The sequence below is a fragment of the Aythya marila genome (genome assembly GCF_965140915.1).
Source record: "Aythya marila genome assembly, chromosome: 1".
In the NCBI taxonomy this organism is placed as follows: domain Eukaryota; kingdom Metazoa; phylum Chordata; class Aves; order Anseriformes; family Anatidae; genus Aythya; species Aythya marila.
In genome coordinates this window covers 130,498,167-130,518,537 of record NC_139042.1, presented here as the reverse complement: position 1 = coordinate 130,518,537, position 20,371 = coordinate 130,498,167, and the positions used below count along the sequence as shown (strand labels likewise).

The 20,371-nt window shown below is 38.7% G+C and overlaps 1 protein-coding gene across 1 annotated transcript in view; it reads right to left on the bottom strand.

Annotated features, from left to right (window-relative positions):
- Positions 1-20,371, bottom strand: part of ST8SIA1 (ST8 alpha-N-acetyl-neuraminide alpha-2,8-sialyltransferase 1) — a 145,854-nt gene that overhangs the window by 39,270 nt on the left and 86,213 nt on the right. The window lies entirely within an intron of this gene.

Below are 20,371 nucleotides of genomic sequence, written 5' to 3'. Positions count from 1 at the left end.
AAGGGTTATCTGGGGAGAAAATCATTGATGTTGAAAACAGCTGTTTCCTACCCATCCCTAGCTAGCATGGTTGTTGTGTAATTCAGGAATCAATTTCTCACTTCTGCTGATTTGAAAAAACTTTACTGTAAGCTCTTCCCTCTCATTCTATACCAGGAACTCTCAGTAAGAGCATGTAAGCTTTTACAGTGCTGAAGCAAACAGACTGATGGTGGATACTGAAAAATAGCGAGGATCTCTGCAGAGTGTTCAAAATTGTGGACTACATGTATAATGTTGCCTCCAGATATCATCACAGCATGGCTTATTGCAACTGTCCTACTATCATACACTGAACAACTATGAGTTCCCAGTACCTATTTTCTTTTTTTTTTTTTTTTTTTTCCTCCCCCTAAGCAATGTATACCCATCACAAATCACTTACGTCTCAGGGCTGATTTTTTTTTGATGATGTTGGTTAAGTTACAACAACAAGAGACTGATGCTGATAGAGGTAAATGACCATCAGCCACACAAGAGTAACACTTCTAGGTTTGATGCCCTATAGGAAGGACAAGAAAAAAGGATGATTATTTAAAAGGGGTTACATTACACCACGGAAAGCTAAACAGAAACAGTTGGATGGATTAGCAGAATTGCTGCAGGCTTTGACTCACATTCAATGTGGTGATTTAAAATATAATGACCTCTTCTCCAGTTTGTTCCTGCATCCTGCTAGGAGTTACTACTTCCAAGGAAAGTCAGTAACATGAAACTTCAGTGCAAAGCTCTGCCAGTTTGCTAGCACTGCACTCAGAGAAGAATTAAGCAAAAGCCACAGAAAATGCACCAAATTCCACAAGTTTTGCCTCGCATCAGTAGCAAGAAGATAAGACAGGTAGCCCTTAAATCTACCTCAAGTGTTTTCTAAGTAAATACATGCCTAAGGCATAAGGTGTTTGTATCTGAATCTGTGATTCTATGGAAAAGGGCCAGAAATGTAAAGTTTACCTGAAGAACAGACAACCTGAGGGATTTCATCAACTACTGTAAAGATGCTTTAACCTGAGTCAGTGATTCAAAATCTGTAAATAAGCTGATTATCTGTTAATTGGTTTGTTTGTTTATTTTTTGAAACATCAAAAGTTTCAGAAGTGTAAACTTATTTGGCTTATTTTTAACTCATTAGAACAATAAGCAAACAAGGAAAAGCTGATTTTCTTGGTTCATAGCATAATTCAGTAACAAGCTGGTGGGGATTAGGACCTCGTAATGCCCTGCCAAGAGAATATAGGTTCATATTTCAATTCTGCTACAACACAGTGAAGCAGTAGGCAGTGCTGCCACATGTAACCCATCCACCCAGCTCAGCCGTATGGGCTTTTTCAGTCTGAGACTCTCTTTACTAGGTGTCACTTCTAGTGCTCAGCTAAAAGACTGAACTTTTTCTCTATAATCAATTAACCTATTGTCTTCTCACTCCTAGTGTAGTTTTAAACTGCAGAGATTGCACCCACTCTGTCCCTTTAAATACAAAGCAGGGAAAGGAGCTTTTCCTCACACTCAAACTGACCAAAGCGTCCAGTCAAAAGCAAATCAATTAGCAGCATACCACAAATACGCAGAAAACTTCATCATGGAGCTGAGCTGCAATGAAGCTCAGAACTGATGGTGCCTGCATCTATACCTGAGACTGGCTTTGAAGGTGACCAATATATCAGTAATTACCTTCAGCTGCAGGAGAAAGTCATAAACCATAATGGGCAACACCAATTATACTGTCACTATTGTGACAGGGCTACTCCTCAGTTTTATTGTTCAAATATTGGAACTGCTGTACGCACAACACTTAAAAACATTAGCGCAAAACAGGTAGCAGTGCTCGTTCTGTAAGGCTGCAAAGTTGCACCTAAGAGCAAAGGCTGCTTTACTAGAGCACATCTCCTTAGTCATAGCATTAACCTTTTAGAAGAATGTGCACTATGGCTTAAAGCTTTTATGGAGTCTGTAAATGCACTGCAATGAATTAAAAATGGAATAGTATAGCCTCTTTTTTTTTTTTTTTTTTTTTTTTAATAAATACTATGTTACTGCTGTCGTGTGTATTATGGGCTGGCTGATTCCTAGAAAAATGAACGTTAGAATTCTGTTGGCCAGAAGCAGACTGCTGTTTTATGGGTAGTCGTCAAAACATCGTCTTTCAAAATACTGGACAGCATTCCCTGCTATACACAATAAAAATGTCCGATTACACTTTCTAAAGAAATCACATGAATTTAAAGGTATAGACACCACAATATACACAGGAAACAACAGTGACAGCCTTTTGGAGACATTGGGATATTTACTAATATTAATCATGGCTAGAAGGGATCTCTTCATTGCTGAATAAAAATAATGTGAAATTACAACTTCAACTGCTTCTTGAACAAAAGCTTCTTGTTCTTACTAGCTTTAGGCTTCCTATAAAACAGACCCATATTCTACTCTTAATGACATATTTGCAAATGCAGAGTAAGATTTGGGAGATAAACTGCTACTACGAGCACAAAAGACTATTAAGAGTTTGAATCAGATTTTTGTTTTTTCTGTTTACTGACCTTAACTGATGGGAATTAGGCAACATTTTTGGTGGAACTTTCTATCCAAAATTATTAGATCCAAATCATCCCACAAATTCATGTAGATGTAAACAATATAACTCAGGAGAAGAAATTGAAATAAGAGCTGGAGGGGAAAAATAGCAAGCTGTTTTGATATATTCTAAACAAAATAGAGCCAAGGTTTCACTTTAAATTGTATTTCAGTTCTCATTTTTTCCTCAAATAGAAATACTTTTATTGCTTCAAAACAAAATGAAATTCTCTGGTCTGATCCCTGCAAAACATTTCTTGCAACTCAAAATAATTATTTTTATTTATTTATTTATTTATTGGACCTTCCAGGTAACAAAATAACCAGCTATTTGCACAGCAACAAGGCTGGTTTGTCAGAAGTAAACTCTGTCAGACATGCATATATACTCATATAACAGAAAGAGTTGGGTTTATTATACTCTTTCCTGGAATGGCATGTGCAGATTGATTGCTTTGGTCTCTTTGCAGTAACAATCATTAGCAAACAATTTTTTGTTTCCACAGTGCTAGCAAGCAGATAACAAGAGCCACATTAAGTTTATTGCACAACAGTAATAAATCAAAATTTGTGATATAGAACAGGATTTTTAAATTGAAAGCTGCTGGTAGTTATCAAACATACTAATTAAAATGTGACCCAGTAGCTGTAAACATTGTTCACGTGCAAGGCAGCTTCTCCTTTCTTTTATCAGTTTAAAGCCAACCTAAATCTCTGATAGCCAGAGATGATGGAGAGTGCCAGCAACCTGGGAGGAAACTACCTTTTGTTCTTTACTCACACATTGCCTAGCAGATTGCATCCTTGTCTCTTTAGATGTCACTGCAACGGAAAGAAGGATAATATGCAGCAGGGAGGCTAAGGAACTGTTCTAACATTTCAGTTCAAATTCATGTGGATCAGGCCTCAGGTCCCAGCCAGTATTTGGGACAGTGGAAATCTCCTATTCCCTTGTCTATAAATTGCTTTTCTTCTAGGCTGGATTAAGGACACTGCTTTTCAAACCAATTCCTTTTGGCACTTTCTCAGCCAAAACATACATGCTCTTGCCTATTCTCTTTAACACAAGAGAGAAAGGCTAATACCAATCTTAATCTAAACAGGTCATTTTAAGTACCCGTTGTCTGCTCAGAGCAATAAAGCACCTTCAGAGAGCAGTTCATCTCCACAGGGTGCTCTTCTCTCTTCCCATCAGCTGCATAAGCCTCAAGGATACCCTAGGCTTTGTGATGCTCACAGTTAGGTGAGATGACTTGCAGTGCAGCTGGATCCAAAGCTCTACAGCTGTCCCAACTGAACAACTGCACTTACAATAGGAAATTGTCTATGTTATCACATGGAATGCAAGGCTATTAAATTACATTGGAACAAGTGCTTCATTTGTCCATATTACTTCAATCCTACTCTTTCTAATAGACACAGAAGTAATGCTGGAGTGTCACTTTCTGCACTGAAAATTTTCCACCATTTGGAAATCATTCAGAAATTATTATCCTGTGTCTTTAAGAATGATAGGCTTGTATGTTATAAATTTCGGCAGTAATTTGTATTTGTTTGTGTTTGATTGTAGACAGACATCTGGAGAGCAGATACATAAGTGTAACTAACTAAAATGGTAAAGGAAGCAGGAAATGTCTGATTAATTAAGGGTTACAAGATGACACCGTTTCATGAATTACTAATTTAAATAGCAATCCTTAGTTTAATGCTACCTTCATTACAAAAGAAAACTCTCATAAAAATCACAAATACCTCACAAGTGACCTAGATCTGGTACTCCAGAAGTGCTGCATACACCTCGCTTTGAAGGAAAACCAAAAGCACCTCCTAGCATTAATATTCAATCATTTGCAAGAAAACCTATTGTTTATAGGGCACTCTGCCCTATTCAGGCACAAGGGATATCATTAAGTTCTGTTGGAGAGGCACAAAGGCCCAAACATAAGCTTTGGCAGCTGAGAGAAAGAGAGCAATTGCAAAAAAAGTATAGCTGTTCAGATGGTAGGAATTAGTATAGCTCTGTTGGTTTCACTGGAATTAGAGTGAATACAATACACCAGCTGAGGATGTTATCCATTATCTGTAACTCCAGCTGTGCCTGCATTGCTAATCCAGCCAGATCTTTGAGTCAAGACTTACATGCCATGAAGCAGATTGCTTTATATGATTTAAATACAAAGAAGATGTGTGTAGATAATTTCTGCCTGAACTCACAATGACTCAGAGCTAAGTGAATATGGCACAGCAAGTAAACCAACAGCATAGTTTTTGATAGGACTGCTAAACAAGCCAATAGCAGTCCACACACACACACAAGTGTGATCAAAATGTATTTTTGTTGAAATGACTTGTGTAGTGCATTTTGTGAGCGCTTTGTTATGAGCACTCAATCCTCCATGTTCAAGTTGTTCTCAGTGAGAATGATGTCCGAAGCTGCTGCAAGATGGGAGATAGCCTAAGTATTGCTGCCCTATAAACAGCTTTATCTTAAAATTCTTTATTTAACAACTTTTTTTTTTCCCAACCCCACAGAATTCAGGGCAGATTTACAGATTTGGCAAATGTTTTAAGAAGAAATGTGCATATGCATTATAAGTTAATGTAATGAGGGAAGAAAAATCTAGGTCTGAAAAATTTTGCTTAGCAAGTTAAAGGATATGCACAGAAAAAATGGTGACAACATATGCCTGGCTCTATTAGTGTGCCACCATCCTGAAAGCAGTCAGTTCATCATGTACTACCATGTCCTCTTTCTTCAGGCTGCTACTGTCAGAGCTGCCTGAACAGCTTGCACTTCACGATTACAGTCTATGGATGCAGCCACTCAGTCACTTTGCATGACTCAAACTTCTGGCAAATGGCATGAAAGGAAGTTGCAAAGTACCTTTTGAGAAATTTGCAGTGAGTCCTTTTCAGGCAGCTGCCACAGGATATTCATGACTTGTCGGCATGCAATACAGAGAAACAGAGGGAATACATGCTTCACCAGAGGCACACGTTGCCCCTCATCAGTCACACGCATTATAGTTGCAAACTCTTCTATGGTATCTACATAGTTTTGCTTCAAACTGCAGAGAGGTGGTATTATCTGTTCAGTATGTTAAATGGTTTGTGAGGAAAGGGGGAAAAATAGAGCACGAAAGATGAGAAGTGGACCTAGGGTTTAGATCTCTGCATCTCTCAACCACTCTCATGCCACCTTCTCTTCCAGCTCCCTTCCCTGTACCATACAGCAGCTGCTGGTCCTCCCATACTTCCCTGGTTTCAGCACCAACAGCCACTGCTGACAAATCTCTTTGTCAGGCTGTAAGGATGCTCTGAATGAGCCATTTGGCTAGCCAGACTGTGCTTGCTGCTCGACCAGCTATTCGCTATCTCATCCACAGAGAAGGGAGATGGACGGAAACTTTCTAAAGGTTAGATTCATCCCTCACACACCCTTCCAGTTGCATAATACTACTTCACATATAAAACCAGATTGAAAAGTAGAATAAAGCATAAAATAGAAAATTGGCACAAGATTATTTAATATCCCTGCCCTGGTTGCTAAGAACAACATCCTACTGCAACAGCAAAAGTAGTATCGCTTCAGCTTTAGCCAAAGGATGTCACTTGCAGACTAACTGAGGTCACCAGAACTCTGTACACATTTATTCTAAAATCAACTCCTACTATGACAACTTTTTTGGCCTTGCAGACAACTTTTCAAACAAGTGATCTGGAGCAAAACAACCTTTCCTGACATCAGAAAGTTAGCACGTAACAGAAATCTCACTTTCTAGTTCCTGCCCTAGCCACTGCAATGATCCTTTCACACTCAACAGTAACTGTCCTTCAGGGAATTAAAAGTCTTTCTGAGTAGTGCAAAATTCAAACTGAAAACTGTGGGTCAGGGCCTAAGCTGCCCTGCCTCCATTATCTTAACAGAGACAGCAGAACCTTATGAGAGCCACCTGAAGACAATGAAACATAATTTGAAGGTTATTATGGGTGCAGGCCTTGTTCCATTTGGAGGTGGAATTAGCCCCTTGCAAAACAGTTTATTGTATAGGAGAGAATTATTTGCAACTAGTAAGCACACACGGGGGAAAATTAAATATATATATATATATGTCTTTTAATATCTTACACCTACTTGACTTCAAGTAAGTAAATAACATTCACTACCGCTGATGAATTTATATTTTTTTTTTACATGGGTGTCCAGGACTGTTGCTAATGGTGGTTATTTAAGGCTTCATTTCACAGAGATGCATTTAAAAGCAAGGTTGCAAAGAGCAAAATGAGAGGGAGAGAAAACATTACTCCAGAACTGAGCTGACCTAGCAACATTCAGGAATAGGAACACTAACAAAAATAAGGAGGATGGTGAAGGTCTTTCTGCGCTGTGGCTGTTGTCCTTGAACAACTAACTGATGGATACTATCCAGTCTGTGGGAAAGTGGGATGCTCAGGGTCCTGCCAGTCCATGTGAGATGAAAATTGCATGGACAGTAAGTTTGCCACTTGGTGGGTGCCTCTTTATATCAGGAATAAGCATCACAGATGAGAAACAAACCCTACAATATTGTGACAATGTGTGAACAGCAATTAGCAACTCTGTAGACAGAGGCAGGTTCTCTGGCAGGTCCCATTAATCTTTTTATGCAGATTTAATACTCGTAAAAGAGATCACATGAGTAGCCAGGAATATAAGCCTGCTTAGCATGCCAGGTATTACAACAAGCAACTACGATTGAACATTTGGCAAAGAGCCAGGAAAATGCTGCTCGGGACTTTTACTCTGGCTGTGATTGCTTCCTCACGCTCCTGTTACCTTAGGTGAAAATAAAGGGCAGTGATATTTCATCTGCCTTGCTAACTGCTCCACAACAGCTTGTAAACAGCAGCTTGACTTAAACTTATTTCAGTTACAAATAAACACCTTCTGAAGTGATGACAGAGATGAAAACTTTTATATCATGCCCCACAAACAAGCCTATTAGTTCCTGCTCTCCACCACAGTTCATGTTCAACAGTCAGAAACCCTTCCTGAAGGCCATCTCTAAACCTTGCAGCTGGCTGTCAAACATGCCTTAGTACCACCCTCACACTTTGCAGCTTTTCCAAAGGCTCCTTCCTGCCTGACACAGAGGATGAGAACAGCCTACATCGTGAGTCACTGCAAGGCTGTTTGGGACAAGGCATGAAGGGACTCGAGCCAGAAGACAACCAGTGAAGAAACTACATTTCTGAATTGCCTCACATTTCACTTGTTAGCACTATCCAGACACCTTCATGCCAATCCAAAGGCTTGTTTTTATTTCTGTTCTACCTCAAAGCAGTTTGCAGTCAGTGATCTAAGTCTGTTCTGCATTTACATTAACTTTTACTGGCCTAGACCACAGCATGATGAAAATCAGCATGACCAGGAGACATACGGCTGGACAGAGTGTGACTAAAAGTCCTGGGATATGCATCCATTTAGCGTGTCCCTGCAAAAGCCTCAGCTAGGTCAGCTGATGGGAAGATCATGTGCAGATGATGAGCTGCCCTTCTCCTGTAATGAATCATTTAAAGAGCAGTGAGCTCTACTGGTTCACACAGCTGTGCTTTGCATCCAGGAAAAGGGCTGTTATGTGTACGATGATAATTTTCTTATCAATAATCTAGCTCAGTATTACACCTTAGGTCCAGTCTGATTCAGATTTACAAGGCTACCCTCCTGACTATTCATCCTTTGTATCTTTTACAAATAATGGGAGCCTAAGAAGAAACTTGCTACTGATCCTGAGTCTGGCCTGTTTTTTAGTTGGCAAATAGATATATAACTGACTAAATTTCTATCTTCTAAGTCCCAGGTCTCACAGAATTGAATAATACACCTGCTATTAACTAATAGTTTAGTTTGTTGATGTGTAGGATTTTCTTGTGTGTTGGTGTGTTGGGTTTTTTGGTGTATGTGTGTGTTTTTGTTTTGCTTTGCTTTATAATTCACTTCCTGTCCTAAAAAATTAGGCTTAATGTTTACTCTTTTCTTGCCCTGACTATTGTTCAACCAATCTACTGTCAGAATACAAATCTAGCTACCTCCCCCAGAGCTTAGTCTGAAATAAACACAGTGGAAGGTAGGATATAAATTGTACAGAAATATCTGAACAGCAACCCTTCAGCATATCAACAGCAAGCCAAATATCTACGTGATGACCAAAGTTTAGTTTAGTGAATCTAAGAAACACTCCCTTTTACCTTTTACAGCGTAAGTAGATCTTCCAGTTCCTGAACTGACCTTTGTAAAAATAATAATGAATAAATTACAAAGAACCAAGCTACATTCTGCCCTTTTATTCTGCTTGTTAAATTTTGTCTTTCACTCATTTTGGCAGTTACTCTTTCTAGTCAGTTTCGATTTATCTCCAGTCAGGATACACCAGAGCAGTGCCACTCAACTCGCTGCTCCACAGGTCGGCTTCCTCAGCTCTGTCTTTAATATCGTCATTGGGAGTGAGTGGAAGAAGCACTGTGGGTATTTCTACATGCATTAGACTAGATTTCAATTTATTTATTTTTTACATCTCTGAAAGAGTACATGACCTAAAGTATCAGTGACAAGGAGAATGCCACCTTGATATATGTTTGTATACAAAATGGAAGAGCAAGTACAAAGAAAGAACTAGTATACAGGTGTCAGCAGAGGGGAGAAAAGGAAGGAGAATACTAAAATCTCTACACAGAAGGCATGGTTATATCATGGAGCTTCTGTTCAAGTCCTAGCAGATACTGTTAGCATTCTCAGCTATGCACATCTAAGCAGACCTATCAAATGAGACACCTCAAAGGATACAGACACCTGATTTTTGAAACCAAAATATTCTATTTAAACATAGGAAAGAGGTGTTGTTGTGTTTTGTTTTTTTTGTTGTTTTGTTTTTTGTTGTTGTTGTTTTTTTTCCTGTAAAGGTGGTCAGATGCTGGAATATATTGCCCAGGGTGTTTGTGCATTCTCCATTCTTGGTGATACTCAAAAGCCAACTGAGCATTGTCTTGGCAGCTAGCTCCAGGTGGCCCCACTTGAGTAGGGCATAGGATAAGATGACCTCCAAGTGTCCACTACAACCTCATTCTGTGTTGCTGTGAAACTTAATCAGGCTTAGCTGTTAAAAAAAGATTTCAACTCAATCCTGCTAAGGTGGTGGCTGTTTCAATTGCATATTTGCAGCATTTCACTTAATACTTGGGCAAGTAAATTTAGCTATGAAAATCTGCATCCATTCAGGCTCTCCAGAGAGCGAGCAGAATTTTAGGAACTACATGCTTAGACTTGGGTATGTAAAATCTACCTACAGGTTTTAGACAAATCTTTGTCTGGCAAGGTAATATTTCATTAGCAACTCTCTTGGGTAGTATATACAACCATGTGGTGTAAGTCTATATTACTCTATTACAAACTATAGTACTTCATTAGTCCTGCAAGCTGATGGAAATCAGGGGAAGTCTTCACTGTTTAGTTCAAGCACATGGCTACATTGTCCAGCTGAGCTCATCACTGCACAAGAAAAAGAAAGAAGGAAGATAGAGAACACAAGGGGAATCGTTGCCTAGTCAGGTGGCTAATGTCACATATTCTGAGCATTTTCCAACTTACACTGCAGCCTTTGTTCTTAAACACCTACTCTACTTCATCCCTATCTTTCCTACTAGTCCAAAATTAATGCAACTCCTCAGTCATGGGACTAAAAAGTAAAAGAATTTTGGATTGCATAAGAGGGAAAAAATGAGGCAAAAACAATGAAAGATTTCCTCAGGGCCTCTCACATTCTCTCCACATATATTGCATACCTCCCTAAACTCTTGTCAGTGAGGGTTATTGCTAGCCTGTAAGACCATCTTACAAGAAAGGGGCCTAAAAATTCACGATAGAAGAAGCATAAAAATTAAAGCACAACATATGGCCCATGAGCTGTTAAACTCATTTCCATTTCATTTCACTCAGAAATTAAGGAACAGGGAAGAATTGTTCTTTCAACAGACCCTCACACCCTTTGGTACTATCAACCAGTATATAAACCTGCTTTGAGCCCAAGCATAGAAGCAGTAGATGTGTTCTTATAAGGTATTTCTAGCTAAGTCAGAAAATTAAACCATAGGCTGATAAAACAGTCCTACATGTTTACAAATAAGCATGACAGCCTCTGCTGTCTTTCCTATCACTCCCCAAAATGTAGACATCTCTGTTATTTTCTCTATTTGGACAATCAAAACGAAACCAGGAGCTCCACTGAGACTAAAACTTGTTTCATCACTAGACTGTCTCCCCTGTCACTAGCAACCACAGTTTAATATCCTCTTATAATATCGCAGGGGACTTGTTGCTGCTAAACTCTTTGGTGGATGAGGCAGATTAACGGATGCCACTGTACCACACACATTACACTTTGAGTTCCTCTGCACCATCCCCACAGACCAGGGAAACCCTTAAAGGAACACTCTACAACTATGATTCACTGTTTCTTTCTGGTTACTCCAGAGACACCATGAAAAACAGAACTGTGTTTTCTCCCATGGCATGAATCCATTAAGTCCAACTTCAGGTGTAGCTGAAGCACGTCCTCTGAACCAAATCAGGCTTGCACTACCAAATCACTCATGAAGGCAAGACACAGACTGCCAGGACAGAGGCCTTACATTTGGCTTCTGTCTGGTTTGGAGCCATCCCTGCCACTGCAATGTGTTGAGGGATTTTTGAAACAGCAAAGATCCCACGGCTTGCTGTAGCTGAGCAAACCAAGCTACCAGGGCAACTATCAGAAGTTCCCATGACAGTGTTCCCATATCGCCCAATTGAGGAATTTAGAAAAACATTGTTACCAGCAGCTGGCTTCAAGGACAAGGTCTACGTGACTGCTAATCACAAGGGGGTTGATTTCTTGCAGGTGGGGTTGTTTCTTGCAGTTGTTTGCTTGAGTGCTTTTGACCAATAATCTAGTGCCAGACACTATCTGCCCCTGTTAAGTTCACTATAAAAGCTAGGCTATTTGGGTAATAAAATGGAGCATGATCTGACCATACTGGTGTCTGTTGTGCTTTTGGCTGTTCTTCCTGTAACAGCAATGCAGTCATGACTCCATTGCCTTCTGTAGGTCTGAGGTCAACTCTTGAGAGGATTACTATTGCTACACTTCCAGGGTATGGATAGAGCATAAGAGAATGAATATAAAACCTATGACTTTACCTCTCCAGCAAATAAACAAGGTGAGATCTGCAGGGAGAGGTAGTATCTTGGATCAGGTGATTCATCTTGAAAAATAGAAATAGTTCTCAGAACTGATGGTTTTTCATTTGGCATTTTTTCTTGTTTATGTTCTGTGGAAGAGCTTCTGTATGATTAAATGTTTGTCTATATTTTGACTTAATGTTCTCTCTCCCTACAGACCTTACTTCTTATGCCCCTAAACTACAACAGCTACAAAAATACTACTATTGCTTTTTAGAAGAAACTGTACATGCTCCTAGAAGGAAGCAAAAAAAGAAGCAAAACTTTTTCTGGACATGATGAATAAAGAGGAAACTACCTGTTGTACCTCTTTTGTTGAGAGAATATTGTCCATATTGCTACACCTGGAAGGTCTCCAGAGTTTTCCATGAATAAGCCATGACCTGGTCATATGCTACCAAATCCTTCAGTTCTGAGTTTATGTTTCTTCGCAAATATAATTTACTCATTTAAAAAAAAAAAAAAAAAAAAAGTCATCTGTCTTTTTATCTGTGCCATCTTGCTTTGAAATGCTGGCTTCCACAAATACTCTACCAATTTCACATATACACGTACACTTAATTGTTCACTCTGTCGGCCTGCGTACAAATTGTGGTGGTTTAACTTGGGTGGGTGGCCAAGCACCATGGTCCTCACCACAAGCCGCAGGGGACTTCTGCTCCGGTGCCTGGAGCACCTCTCCCCCTCCTTCTTCACTGACCTTGGTGCCTGCAAGGCTGTTCCTCACTCCTCTCACTCTCCCAGCTGCTGTGTATCACAGCATTTTTTTCCCTGTCTAAAATATTCTCACAGAGGTGCAAACAACATCACTTACTGGCTCGGCTCTGGTCAGCAGTGGGGCCCTTACCAAACATGGGGCAGATTCTAGATCCTTCTCACAGAAGCCACCCATATGGCCCGCTGCTACCAAAACCTTGCCACGTAAACCCACTACATCTCTGCAAAAAAAAGTCAGAATGTTTCTTCTGACGACCTTTTAATATACAGTAATGAGTCTCAGTAAAGCTGTTTGATGCTTTTTCCCCACCAGAGTTTAGATTCACTTTTTGGAGTTCTCAGCAATAAGCTATTTACAGTTTTAAAGACTTCTTCTCATGAAACATAAATTATTGACACCAACTGGAAAATTTGACTTTCATACCTTATACACCATGGCTTTGGAAACAGGTTTTAATCCCTCATTATACTTTTTTATCAGTTTTGATGTCATTTAACTTTTTCTTGCTTTCTGTGGAAGGCCTTCTGAACATCTAGATACTTCCTTCGATGTTTAATCACTTCCACTCCTTTTCCATGTAGTACACTAACCAACTAAGTCAGAGTAACTAATTCCTTCTGACCTTCATTCTTCTTCGCTCTCTTAATACAGGTAATATTTTTTTTTCCCTATTTTCTGGGGACATGTGGAAAAACAGTACCAAAGATCTTTCCTTAGTGGTTCTGATAATGCTCTGGCTACTTACTTAGAAACTCCAGAAAGGATCTCACAATCCCTTTAATTTCTGATTTACCTAGGGATCCCTTAACCTTTTGTTCTCCATTCTCACTTTCGTTCTAAACCCTTTGTCAGGACTAAACGTTCATCTTTTCTGCATTAACTCCTTCACTATTGGGCACTAGACCTGCTGTAGCTTACCTCTTCCTCATTCTTTCAGTGTATTTACAGTCAAATTCTAGTTTCATCAATGATGTCACAGTATTGTCTTGCAGTTGCAAGATTGCAACTTCTAGATTCGGTGCCCTTCAGTCCTTACACAAAGAAACCAATGGAAACAGAAAACTATAAAAGATAAAAGATTCAATGTAGCATGTAGGTGTTTTTAGAATATTGTTTCTTCCCCTCTGCTGTTAGTGCTCTGTTTCCCCTACCTCTCCAATTATTTTTAGACATTTCAAGTACATTTCCTCTAAAACAGTTTGCTTCTTGTACTTAGAGTAGCAAATCCAAGGAACAGAAATGGTAAACAATAAGCAAGTAAAATATAGTTGGTCAACATCCAGCTTTTAATATGGAGCATTAAGAAAGGGGATGAGGCTGTTTTAAGTAGCATCAACCTTTCTGGGGAAAAAAAAAAAAATAAAAAAATAAAAAATCTAACAGCTGTAACTCACAGGAAACTACAGAGATAAAACAAGACAAGTGTCCAAGTCAGTAAGATAAAGCGTACAGCTTTTTACTACTACATTACATGCAAGAAAGGGAAGTAACTCCCTCTTCCTTTGTCCCTTAGAACCCATAATAAATTTCATGATTTTAGAGATAGGGTAGAAGTGCTCAGCCTCCTTTTTCTAATCCTCTCTTCATCCCTTTAGATTCAACTTCTTACAGCAGTTCCTCTCCAAAGGACTGTTTGTTTATTTTTCTGGAAAGTTTTCTGATTATGCTTTCCTTTCCCTTAGAACCAATAATGAATTTCTTCATGATTTAAGAGAGAGGGTTGAAGTGCTCAGCATCAAATCTTCATAAAATCTCAGAGATGGGACCAACTGTTAAGTATTCATCTGACCCAAAATGACAACAAAAATGTGTCATGCAGAAAGCAACAGGCATCCTTTTACAATTGACTTCAAATTTCTGACAACAGACCTTTCTCTGATGAGAAACCATGAAATGATGAGAAACCATGATGAGAAACCATGAGAAACTCATGATTCAGAGCCAGCACCGGGAATAGGCCCTGAGGGCCAAACAGACTGCGACCCCCATGTCTGCCCATCTAACAGACAGCTGACCCTCACTGAAAGCCCTATGCCATATTAACCAACCTTCCTGTGTACAAAGTGATCTGGTATTCAGTCACATCTGAAGAAAGTGTATCACTTACCTTCCAAGGATCTTCACAGCTAAACATTTATCTAAACAAATAAAAGAAAAACACTAATCTGACAGCTGTCAACTTCCCAAAATTTATACAGAAGTAAACTAAAAGCAATAAAATGCAAATACCAATTTTTACAACTGTTCTGTTCAGAAAACTAGCGGTTTCACTATAAAATAAAATAAACCCAACTCTACTTGGAGGTGTATTTTCACTAAAAATTATTCTGTTTCTAGATCATACATAAAAGGCTGCTGATGAAAAATGTTCTCTGATGCTTACAGTGACTCATTTCTAGCAATTCAACAACATCTTCTTGTAAGAAAAACAGAGAAGTTTTTAACATTCTGACTCAAGTGAATTGTCCTTTTATTCAGCTCAATTTTTGCTTATAAAAACTATTTAATGAATCACAACCTCACACTCCTAGATTTTTTAACTGCACATTCATCATAGGGCAAGCATTATAGTATAAAAAACAACAAATGTATTGATGTTTTCCAATAAATCAACTTGCTTACATTTCTTCCTTAAAGGACAGGCTATACTTCCAGGACTAAGGGTGGGCAGAAAAGGCTACCTAGACCCCAGAGCAGACAGGGAAGAAGAGAGTGCCTCATCCACACCCCCTGCGATTTTTCACCTTGGAGGGCAAGTCCAGCCAATGGATCCATGAACAAAATAACAAACCTTCCCTGACAAGGAAAAAACTGTGTCAAGTTTTTGGTTGGTGTAAAGCACTGCAGTGGGAGCTACAATCATTTATACCTCTAAAAGACTCCATATAGGATTTTCTCTCTCCTTTCACCCTTTCCTGTAGCATTTATTCTAAGTTATACTGATTTAGGTTTTCCATGCAAATTCATGTTTATTGAGAAAAAAAAAATGATTTTGGCAATAGAAAATTAAATCTTTCCAGAGTTTACAGGAAGGGAAGTATTGACTATGAAAACAACATCAAAATGTCGGGAAAAAAAAAATCAAATACTTTCATATTCATTATAGCAAGTTCTAACTGAAAATGATTGGTTGGATCTTGTCCTCCCCAGCTGAGAGTGCCAAAATAAAATCTAGGAGGAGGCTTCTATGGTACAAGCTCTTGTTGACCAACCTAGCAACTAATTTCCCTACTGCCCATCAGCCTCTGCTGGAGGCCAGCAGTGCTGGAATCTCACAAATCAGCTGAGATTTACATGAGTAAAACCCACCAGCCTCATCAGTTAGATTATCTCGTTCCCAGCAATCCCCTGCACTGTTTAATGAGAAAATAGATAATTAACCCCTCTCCCTGCCTCTTTGATGCCTATACATTACCTAAAGCTTTTGGCTTGTGGCTCAGCACATTAGGATAATTCTTGCACTCCTGTGACAGTCTCTTGAATATTATATATATATATATAATATATATATATAGTCTTTCTCTGAAGTTTATGGTATCACACTGCAGCAGATACTATTAAAAGTGGAAGTTCTTTTTTTTTTTTTTGTTTTTTTCCGGGGTGGTGGTGAGGAGGAGGGGATGTCAACCTGACAGACCACAGAAAAGTGGTTTTCTGTGTTCTCGTTATTTTTCTCTTCTAGATTGCAGGAAGTCATGTATCTTCACTTTAAAAGATACACTTGCTTTTTTTTTTTTTTTTTTCCAATCAATATCTGAAAAAATACAAGAGTAGCAGTAGAAAAATCTGGGTTAAACCCACAGACTGCAAAGAAAGATTAGTTACTTAAACAGGGATTATTTTCTTTAAAACTTTTGAGATGCAACCTTGAATAAACTTGGGTTGCTCATACATGACATTAAATTGCTTGATACAGAAAAACATTACAAATACAAGTTATTTCACTTTCTTTGAAAAATTACTTGCATACTTATATATGATAGCAGTACTTGGGTACACTATTCCACATACAGGCGATAGGTTTAGCAGCTCTCATATGAAGTTCTTCCACAGGAGTACAAGGATGAAGAAAATCACCCTAATTAAAAGCATTTCTTGATCAAGGACATACATTACCTCTCGCATTTCACAAACCTAATAATGGAAAATCAGACAGCTGGTTGTCTTTCTGTTTGGTACTGCTGGTAGACTTTTCAATACAGTTATCTTAAGACAGCAGGAGGTAGGGAAAAAGAAAAAGCAAGTTGTCCTGCAATGGCTTGCCAAGAAAATGAAAATGTGCGAGACAATGTGTTAATGAATATCATCACATCCTGGCAAGTACTGGTGATTCTGGTAAGACAAAGATTTGCAATTAAAATGCTATTTGCAATACTGATAACTATAATTATCACCAAAATCCCAGATTAAACTAGGAGATGTACAAATACATATGTAAGATAGTGCTTTTCTATTTCTACAGTAAATATGCATTAGCAACGAAATTTGAGGAGTTTCCTATCAGAAATCCAAATGGATTATTTTAAACCTCGTGTCTTCTATTTTTGCTTTATGATAATCATTAATAAAACATTGAATTTTTTTTAAGAGAGAGCATCAAACTACGATTTCATGACATTTCACTTGTGTCTCATTTCACCCCATTATCAATTAGTCCTTTCAATTATTTTAGCATGGAACCTTTTGAAGACTAACTGAATGGAGGGTCCCCCAAATATCATCTTGCCTGCCCTTACGTCTCAGGGGAAATTCTACTTGGTCAGCCAAACATATCAGACCTGCATTTAAACACAAGCTAGATGGATTTCACAGCACGCTCTGTGATGTTCTTTCTAATGTCTAGTAATCATTTCACCTGATGAAGTATTGCCTCACCTCCAGTCACCTTAGCTAGCAGCACCCCAGGAAACTGTTATAGCTCTCCTCAGTCTTTCCTATTTTCCCCTTCTCCACAGCCAGATTGTTGGTTAACTTTTCCTCTCATTTCTCATTTTCCTCAAAATTTCATCCCATTGTTTCTCATCTCATCAACAGCAATTGAAACTTTTCTTTGGAGCCACTGATGTGTTTTGAGATACCTCTAGATGTAGCAATCCTTTCCTTGGGGCTCAGGTTTCAGAGATCTTCTTGCTTCTGCTTTCACTCCACTCTACAGTTGGCACTTGGTATTCGGGGTTTTACCAAACACAAAGTGCCAAATCTGAGCACAGTACGCTAGCCGAGGCATGGCTGGGCTTAAATGTACCTCTCCATGTCTTACATTTTTTTTGATAACCAAACATAGCATTTGCTATCATCTAAATAGTAGGATACTGCTTATTCATGCTCAGGCACTGACCAAAGATGACATGTTTCTTTTCTGCAGAAATGCCACCTAGCCAATAACTCACCCATTTTTTTGCTTTTTCCTTACTGAGAGGAGGCCTCTGCATTTGCTTCTTCTGGATAGCATTCTGTTTAGTTCAGAATGCTTCTCTAATTTTTCATCACAGCTTTGAATTTAAATTGCAATGCCGATTTACATGGCATGGCTGCATATTTGTATTGAGAAAATAGATGCCTTTCAGTGTGACTAATCTACTGCTATGATTTCAAAAGCTGACTTCAAAACTGTAACTGTATGTATGGGGCTTAACTCAAATTAACCAAATTATTTAGGAATGTTTGATTACACTGTAAAAGACTGTTCCATCTATGTCTTCCTACATGGGTTTGGATTTGGTGATACCTAAAAAGTATAACTTTGCAGTCAGTCTCTGCAGCTTTTGAGAGGAAAAATCATCTAAAACTCATCTGCGAGAAGCAAAAGAAAATACACAATAAATTACTGTTTTTTAAATGTGTTTTATATCTCTTTCTTACTTTAAAATAGATTATAATCCTGTCCACACTGGCAATCAAGGAGAGAGGGGGCAGAAAATAGAGCAAAAGCCATTGATTTAAATGGGGCATCTCAGAAAGTGAGAACAAACTGAGTTTTGCTCAAGGCATGGCTATAATAACATGAAATCATCCTCGTCGCAGCATGAATTGTTGTTGCAAGTCCACATTTTTCTATGTACCAGCTAATAAACCACAAAAGACAATCAGAAATTCTGGATTTTTTTCCTGGTTCTGCCTTTGGCCTGATGGCAACATTGGCAAGTCCTTTTCATCACCTCACTCAGGCTTCCTTTTCTGCTTAGCTGAGGACAAAAATAAGTGTTCCTCAGAGACAAAAACTACGGCTTCAGTTGCTAACAAATTTGAAGCTTTCAGGTGAATTTCATATTATGGAAAAGACTGATTAAAAGCCAATGAGGCTCCAAGCACCCACTTATACAGAAATGTTTGTTGTACTTTGTAGCTTGCCCATAAGAACTGTTTCCCAGAAATATTACCCCGTTGCTGTTGGCAGAGACATTCTCAGACTCCTGTAGAACATAAAAGGGCAGTTTTGTGATGTGAATGGAAACAATGATCATTAACACTTTGGAGTGCTTCTCAGTGGAATAACCTGAGCTATACTCAACAGTGGGTACCAGGAATGAAGGAAGAACCACTATGTTAATTATTTAAAATCCAGTAGTTAAATGAGTTCACAGGGAAAGAACCTCTCATCCCCTTGATTGCTAAAGAAAGAACAAGAGATGAGCAAGATGGATATCCCTTCAATACCTTTCTTTCTTTTCTTTCTTTCTTTCTTTCTTTCTTTCTTTCTTTCTTTCTTTCTTTCTTTCTTTCTTTCTTTCTTTCTTTCTTTCTTTCTTTCCTTTCTCTTTCTTTCTTTCTTTCTTTCTTTCTTTCTTTCTTTCTTTCTTTCTTTCTTTCTTTCTTTCTTTCTTTCTTTCTTTCTTTCTTTCTTTCTTTCTTTTTCTTTCTTTCTCCTCCTCCATTCCTTCCTCTCTCCCTCTCTCCCTCCCTCCCTCCCTCCCTCCCTCCCTCCCTCCCTCCCTCCCTCCCTTCCTTCCTTCCTTCCTTCCTTCCTTCCTTCCTTCCTTCCTTCCTTCCTTCCTTCCTTCCTTCCTTCCTTCCTTCCTATATTGTTTTTACATGGAGACATACTCGAGAAGTTCTGATGCATCATTTTTATGAATGTGAGCAACAGGGCCATGAACAACAGGGCTTAAACTGTACATCTGTTTAATCAAAGATGAAGGAAGCTTTTATTAAATTAAATAATTGTCTCAGTTCAGTCTTTTTATTCCTAATGGCTTAAGTCAATTGGACTCAAAGCTGTCTTCAGGACTGAATCCAAGAAAGATTATTAGCTGGCTCTTAGATGCAGGGAGAACTGGAAAGCAATTTAATCCCACTCAAATTTTGTGGGAACCTAATAAACAACTGCGATATTTAACTGACATTTCAAAGCTTCCAGGCAGAATCATTATATTTGTTAGCCATTAGTCTCATTCCTTCATCTTGCTTCAGTGCAGGAAATGGAGGCAGAAAAAAATTGTCAATTATCAGAGATGAAAAAAGTGATTTAATTTACTGAAAAAAAAAAATATTCACACCCAGTGAATAGAAGTTCATACCAAGCTGCCAAGAGTGATGGGTGACCCTAAAGCTAGTTCTTAAAGTTTCAGTCAGACTATTTCCATTAGCAATGTTATACAACTATTGAGAGACTCCACTATAAAGACTTAAATAAAAACATCCACATTTCAAACAGTGAAGGTCAATACCACCTCAGCTAACTCTTCAGTGTGTTCTGTATTCAAAGCAACAAGACACACTGCAGTAGCAGACATACGGATCGCCTACACCCCCTCTCTGACAGCAGACAGTGCAGGTATTTCACAGAA